The sequence below is a fragment of the Lolium rigidum genome, chromosome 2 (genome assembly GCF_022539505.1).
Source record: "Lolium rigidum isolate FL_2022 chromosome 2, APGP_CSIRO_Lrig_0.1, whole genome shotgun sequence".
NCBI lineage: Eukaryota > Viridiplantae > Streptophyta > Magnoliopsida > Poales > Poaceae > Lolium > Lolium rigidum.
The window spans coordinates 82,235,135-82,242,187 of record NC_061509.1 but is presented as its reverse complement, the minus strand read 5'-3'; positions in this window follow the sequence as shown (position 1 = coordinate 82,242,187).

Here is a 7,053-nt window from a genome sequence, read left to right as displayed (position 1 = left end):
GCTGCCAGCGAATGTCGTATTGCCACGATTCGACATGTAATACAACGAACAATTTTGTTGCAATAGATCCGGATCCTTATAGTGTGTCTGCGTTCATAAGGTTAGTGTATGTACAAATCTATGAGCGTCAGCTTATGTAGTGTGTTTAGGAAAAAAAAAGCACTATCCTTTGAGGAGAAAATGACAAGAAAAACACCACATTTAGGACCACGTATCACATAACCACCATCTTTGGGTTGGGTGCCAGGAAACAACCATTTTTTGACCAGGTGTGTGAAACATCAGGAATTCTATGATTAGCTCCGTTTGAACCATTTTCTGATCATTCGGACCCACCTGTTGGGTCTATGTGGCAAGAATAAACAAAGTAAAGGCTAAATCAAAAACTTTAGAACTTATAATGGATTTCAATAGAAATCAAGGGCATATTTGCAAAATTGTCAAAGCGATAGAATTTCCCATCATCTTCTTCCGATGGTTCCATCCCCAAAGGGATTTTGGCGATGAGCTCTCCTAGTCTACCAAGCCTCGCCTCGAGCTGCCGCTATACCGAGGGTCGAGTAGCCGCGCATGCTCACCGGGTACAAGCACCCGTTCCTGGCCAGGAACACACCCGTAGTTGCTGCCTAGGGCTAGGGTTGTGTTCCCAGTACTGGCCACCCCCTTCCCTGCCGGCCACCGAACGCAGGCGAGATGCACAAGCAGGGGAAAGGCGGGAAGGGCCGGTTCGGCGGGTGGCATTTGCCCAGCTGCTCTTTCCACGCCACCTACCCAACTAGGCCTGAAATTCAAGCCGAGCCGAGCCAGCTCGCTCAACTCACTAAAGCACGGTCAACTAGCGAGTAAGATCAACTCGACTCTATAACAACTAGGTCTAGATTTGGAACTCTCATCGACTTGTAAAGCTCACAGGTAGCTCGCTAAAATTGCCAAAAGGAACATGTATAACATATGATGCATTTTTCCCTAAATATTTGGACATGAATGATACACAACAATAATTAGAAATATGGTACCACAACAATATAGACGATAAACAACAATAATGAATGATTACATCACAAGAATAATAATTGCAAATCATTAGACATGGCTAGATTAGTTTGTTTGACTAGATTGTACATCCTAATGTTATTCTTACCGAGCTAAACGAGCTACTCGCGAGTTAGGTGAACTTGGATCGTTTAGCTTGAACTTGTTTAACGACAAAATTTGAAACTCGGCTCGAATCAGTATACGCCAAGTTCGATTGGAGGCGAGTTGAGTCGCGAGTTACTCGTTTAACTCGCAAGTTTCCTAATTTAAATCCAGGCTTACTTCCAATTCCTCACATTTGGTTATGTGACACTACCACCCCAAATGTGGAGGTAATTTGTATGAAAATTCATGTGTAATGAGAAATGCGGTAATCATTTATTTTGGATGCAAATATGTTTTAACACTTAGAAGGCAGTTTTGTAATGTGTAGACAAAGACCATATTTTTTACATGTTGTGCATCATAGATGTAAATGTGTAGATATAGAGCATATTTTTGGATGTTGGTGTGTCCGAACGATGGATAATGTGATCCCAGTGGAAGCAAATTGGGATCTTGTCGCTCACCGTGTTTTCCTTCATGTTTGTGTCGAAGAAGTGTGAGCAAATAGTTGTCTGGTTCAATTTTGAACGTCATTGGGTAGGCCAATTTTGTGAACAAGTTCAAGAGTACACTAACAAAATTATGATAGCATGAAAATTGAAAATAATAGGTACTTGAGTACATCCGATTTTGGATACAAATAAATGACATTCACCTTGCGAAGGATGCTATAAATACCATCATTTGGAACCTCACCTCGAATGGTGGGGAGTAATCCATAACCTCGGCATACAATACGCAATTTAGCGGAGCCACGCCGACACGTATGAACAAGTTGGTTCGGAAGGCATGGGCACCTCTAAAGATCAAGTTCATCTCTTGGTTGGTCCACCGTAATAGGATTTAGACGGCGGATCGTCTTGAGAGGAGGCGCTGGGACAATTACGATCTTTGTCTGCTTGGCAAGCAAACTCAAGAGGTGACATCAATTTTTTTATCTCCCATTGCCGCTGCACAAGGCGCTTTGGGGAATGATGAGGGATTGGCTAAGCATCACTTAAATCCGCACCCATGAGTGGACGAATGATATTTCCCTCAAGTCTTGGTGGACGATGATGTCGAGCAATGCAATTCGTAACCGAAATGCAATGTCTTTTACCACTATGCTTGTAAGTTAGATAATTTGGAAGGAGCGGCATGCAAGAGTTTTCAATAACAATTCCACGCCACGTCCATCCTTTTTGAGATCATTAGAGGCGAGGCCAAGATTTGGGTCGCCACGGGGACAAAGCATTTGAATCTTGTAATATTGGAGAGTAATCCCTTCCGAGTTCTGTTTTTTTTGGGGTTTTTTGCTTTGTCTTGTTAAGTAACGAATGATGAAAAATCTTTTGCCCCCTTTCAAAAAAGGGTGATAAACTCTCAAAATAGAATATGTGTATGTACCTGATATGCATCCAGTCTAGGAAGAGATCCTACCACTGTTACCATCGTTGACATAGGCATCCCCAATGAGCCTGTTGAAGATGGTACCCGGGGTTTTACTGAAGGCCCACGACCCGAAGATTATAAAGCTCGGAAGCCCAGTTAGGAGAGAGTTTGGAAAGATAGAATTGTATTAGGAATCTTGACTTGTAACTACTACGGGACGGACTCAGATTGTCTCCCGAACTCTGTAACTTGTGTATCACGAAACCCTCGGCTCCGCCTCCTATATAAGGGGGAGTCGAGGGACGAAGAGAGGATCGATTTCATTGTCAACACAACCCTAGTTTTCTAATAGTCGAGCACTTTTCCGGCTGAAACCCTCGAGATCTACTTGCCCTCTACTTCCAACTAAACCCTAGTCTACAATCCGTAGGCATTGACAAGTTAATCCCTTGTTAATTGGCGCCATCTGTGGGAATTAGAGGCGACAAGGAGCTGATCTCGATGGCACGTTCAAGATCATCGAATTCTTCGGTAGCAAACAACGCGATGGATAGAGGTAAACGGATGGAAACTGATCTAGTCGATTTTGTTCCTCACCCGCCCTCCCGTTTGGATGCATATGCGTATCTGGAGGACCTTATGAAGATGACGTTCGGAAGGTTCCACTTCCGCGTCGAGAAAGAAGGATCGTATCGTCTCGAGGTTCTGACTTCGTCGGGATTATCGGCGGTCGATTCCGATTTTTCGGATTCGTCGTCATCGTTCGAGACAGGCAATGAGGAGATTTCGCCGCCACGCTTCATCAAAACTACGGCAAGCGAAAAGCTCGCCAAGATCTTCGGCGACATGTCCTTCGAGTCGTCTGCGGACTCCAATATAAGCAGCGACTCGGAAAGCATCGACATCTTCAACTTCATCGACAGATCCACTATTGTTGGAGAGGTCTTCGCCGATCTATATGATGGTGTCACCAATCCCGACAAAGATCAAAATTCAAAATACCATCAAATCTATGCAATCGGAGAGACAAGCCGACCACAGGAAGAGACATCAGAGAACTTCGATAACGCGGGAAATCCATACGTCGATCCCGCTGATTTTACGCGAGGTTTGAGAACCAAATATGTCGGACCTGGAACACGAGAGATGGTGCAATTTCCGCAGGCAGTGTGGGATAGAGTTGCAAGAGCTATTGATGGCACAGAGCCAATGACTGTAACTGCGACAGCTGAAGAGTTACAAGCATATCAATATAGACTCGCCCGTGCCAGGCGAGAGCTCGAAAAATAGAAAATTGAGCTGGATAGGAGGCAAGCCGTGGCTTCTGCGTCAAGCAGGCGAAGAGCAGAGTTGAGCCGACAATCAGGTACTTCGGGAAACAGTCATAGAGCAGCTCGAAATAGGGCAAGATCTCGGTTGCAAAATATACCTGAGGCTGAAAGGGGGAACCTAGTTCAAAACCTCGACATGTCCTTTATGTCGATTGATACGAGGGGGAATATTATTCCCAAAACACCAGAAGCAGGATACATGGCGACACAAGCTTTCATCCTGGCATCCAGGCCACCTCCCGGAGATCCAAGAGAAGCGTTGTATAACATGGCCATGGCAGGAGTTGGAGCCATGGGAACAGCGTTCGCAAATACGCCTCCCGAAGGATCTGCGAGACAAAATAGTCCACGACCTACTGCAGCGGTGCAAGATCTCGCGAGAACGAGTGGGGCAAGAGACGCAGCGACTCAAGCAAGGGTGGACAGAGCGCGACAGGACAAAAGGGAACGTCGACACTCACCAGAGGTTGATGAAGAAGATATGTGCGGGCTCCCGGCTTTACAAGACGAGTCCGAAAAACTCGAGTTCCGTCAGGGTTTAAGCTACCCGATAATTACAAAAAATTCGATGGCTTGCAAGATCCTGAGGATTGGCTAGTTGATTATCTCGAGACGGTAAAGCTGATAGGTGGAACCGGAGCAACAACCATGCAGATCATTCAAGTACACCTGAGTGGAGCCGCACGATCGTGGATAAAAAAGCTGCCTCCTGGATCTATCGACAGCTGGGAAAGTTTCGAGGATATATTCGTGAAGAATTTCCGATCCACGTGCAAGAAACCTGCATCATTGGAGCAGTTGAGGGCTTGCAGGCAGAAACACGACGAATCAATGAGAACGTATATCCAGAGGTGGAACATCATCAAATACTCGGCAGAGAATATATCTGACGAGAGAGCGATAGATGTATTTTTGGTTGGTATTCGAAGGAGGGACTTTGTCGAGGATTTGGGAAGAACCAACCCAAAGACAATAGCGGCACTCATGGAGATAGCGAATCAGTGGGCAGATGGAGAAGATGCTGTTCATAACAAGCGACACAGGTCGCCTGTGGAGGACCGCAGCCGAAATTTTCAAAATAGGCGAGGTTTTCCTCGACAGTTTTCAGATTATGATGCTCCTGGCCAAATATCGGCTGGATTTCGAGGAAACAGCGGAGGAAACAATCGAGATGATTATCAAAAAAGTGGCGAGCAGCGTAGCGACTACAAGGACGGCTCCCGTCCTAGTAGACAAAATAATGGACCAAGGTTCCAGAGGCCGTATGTCTCACCCGAGGACCTCTTAAACGGACCATGCCAAATGCACTTCTAACTTGACAACAATGGAAAGAGGCAGTCAGGGCATCTGCAGAAGGACTGTCAAACTTTTCTAGCACCGCATAGATTTGCAGGGCATACTAACACGCATGCAAAGAATAGAAACCCCCAGGGGCCAAGGAGTGAGATCCACCTTCCACCTCCACCCGCAATTACAGATGCAAATCGACATCATTTACAAATAGCGGAGGCTCCAAACCCACCTCCTTATATCGACACCAATGGCGCGGTCTCGATGATTCAGAAAGCCAGGCCATCCAACAGAGCTCAGAAAGTAATTTCGCGACAAGTGTTCATGGCAGAAAAGATGCCTCCACCAACAATTGAGTACCTGAATTGGTCGGGACAAGACATTGGCTTCACCATAGCGGACCACCCGCAGCAAGTTCCTCGACCAGGGCAATCAGCACTGATTTTACCAGCGGTGATCGCAGGATTTGACGTTTCACGAGTATTCATAGATGGAGGCAGTAGTTTAAACCTTATGTACGCGGATACATTGAGAAAATGAACATATCCCTGGCGAACCTAAAACCAACTGACACACGTTTCCATGGTATCACACCAGACAAGCCGAGTTATCCGCTGGGGAAGATCAATCTCGATGTTCAGTTTGGAACCCGAGAGAATTACAAGATAGAAAGGCTAGAGTTCGAAGTTGTGGATTTCCCATCGCAGTATCACGCTTTGTTGGGACGACCAGCCTATGCCAGGTTTATGGCGGTACCAAACTACACATACCTGTTATGGAGGCTCCCTGGACCTAAGGGACCGATCACAGTAAAAGGCAGTTTCGCGCTAGCTGATAAGTGCGACAAGGATTTTCATCGACTGTCAGAGACTTTCGGGATGCAAGCAGAGTATATATGGCGTCAAGGTTAACAACTGACTATGATGTGCTGCCAGATGTAGGGAGGCCACTCAAGGAGCCAACCTTTGACACTACCAAAGATTCTAAGGAGGTACAGATTCACCCGACAGATCCCAAGAAAACGACATCCATTGCAGCAAACATGGATCTCGCATAGGAAAGCGCGCTCGTCGAGTTCCTCCGTGAGCGCTGGGAAATCTGCGCATGGTGTCCAGCTGACATGCCAGGAGTACCCAGGGAACTTGCCGATCACCACCTCAACTTGGATCCAATGGCGAGGCCAATTAAACAACCTTTGCGGCGTTTTTCGGAACCAAACCGCAAAGCTATGCTGTCAGAAATCAATCGACTCAGAGAGGCTGGCTTTATCAAAGAGTTACATACGGAGGCCACGTGGGTAGCTAACCCAGTACTGGTCCCGAAGAAAAACACGAAGGTCCTTCGCATGTGTGTCGACTTCACGTGTCTCAATAAACATTGTCCAAAGGATCACTTTCCCCTCCCAAGGATCGATCAAATTATCGACTCCAAGGCAGGTTGTGAACGTCTTTCCTTCCTGGACGCATATTCTGGTAATAATCAGATCAGATTAAAAGAAGACGACGAGGTCAAAACAGCTTTTATAACACCTTATGGCGTGTTCTGCTATAGAACAATGCCCTTTGGATTGAAAAACGCGGGAGCAACATACCAGCGGATGATGCAGAAGTGTCTCGCCACACAGATTGGCAAGAACGTACAAGTGTATATCGACGATGTCGTCATAACAACAAAGAAGGGGTCAACTTTGATCGAGGATCTGAAGGAAACTTTCGACAACCTTGAGAAGTTCTGCCTCAAGCTGAACCCGACAAAGTGCTCTTTTGGTGTTCCTGCAGGAGAACTTCTCGGGTTCCTGGTTTCAGCAAGAGGAATCGAGGCCAATCCAGAGAAAATCCATGCCATCGTGACGATGCGGAAGCCAACAAAGTTGAAGGAAATACAACAGCTGACTGGGCGAGTCGTAGCTTTAAGCAGATTC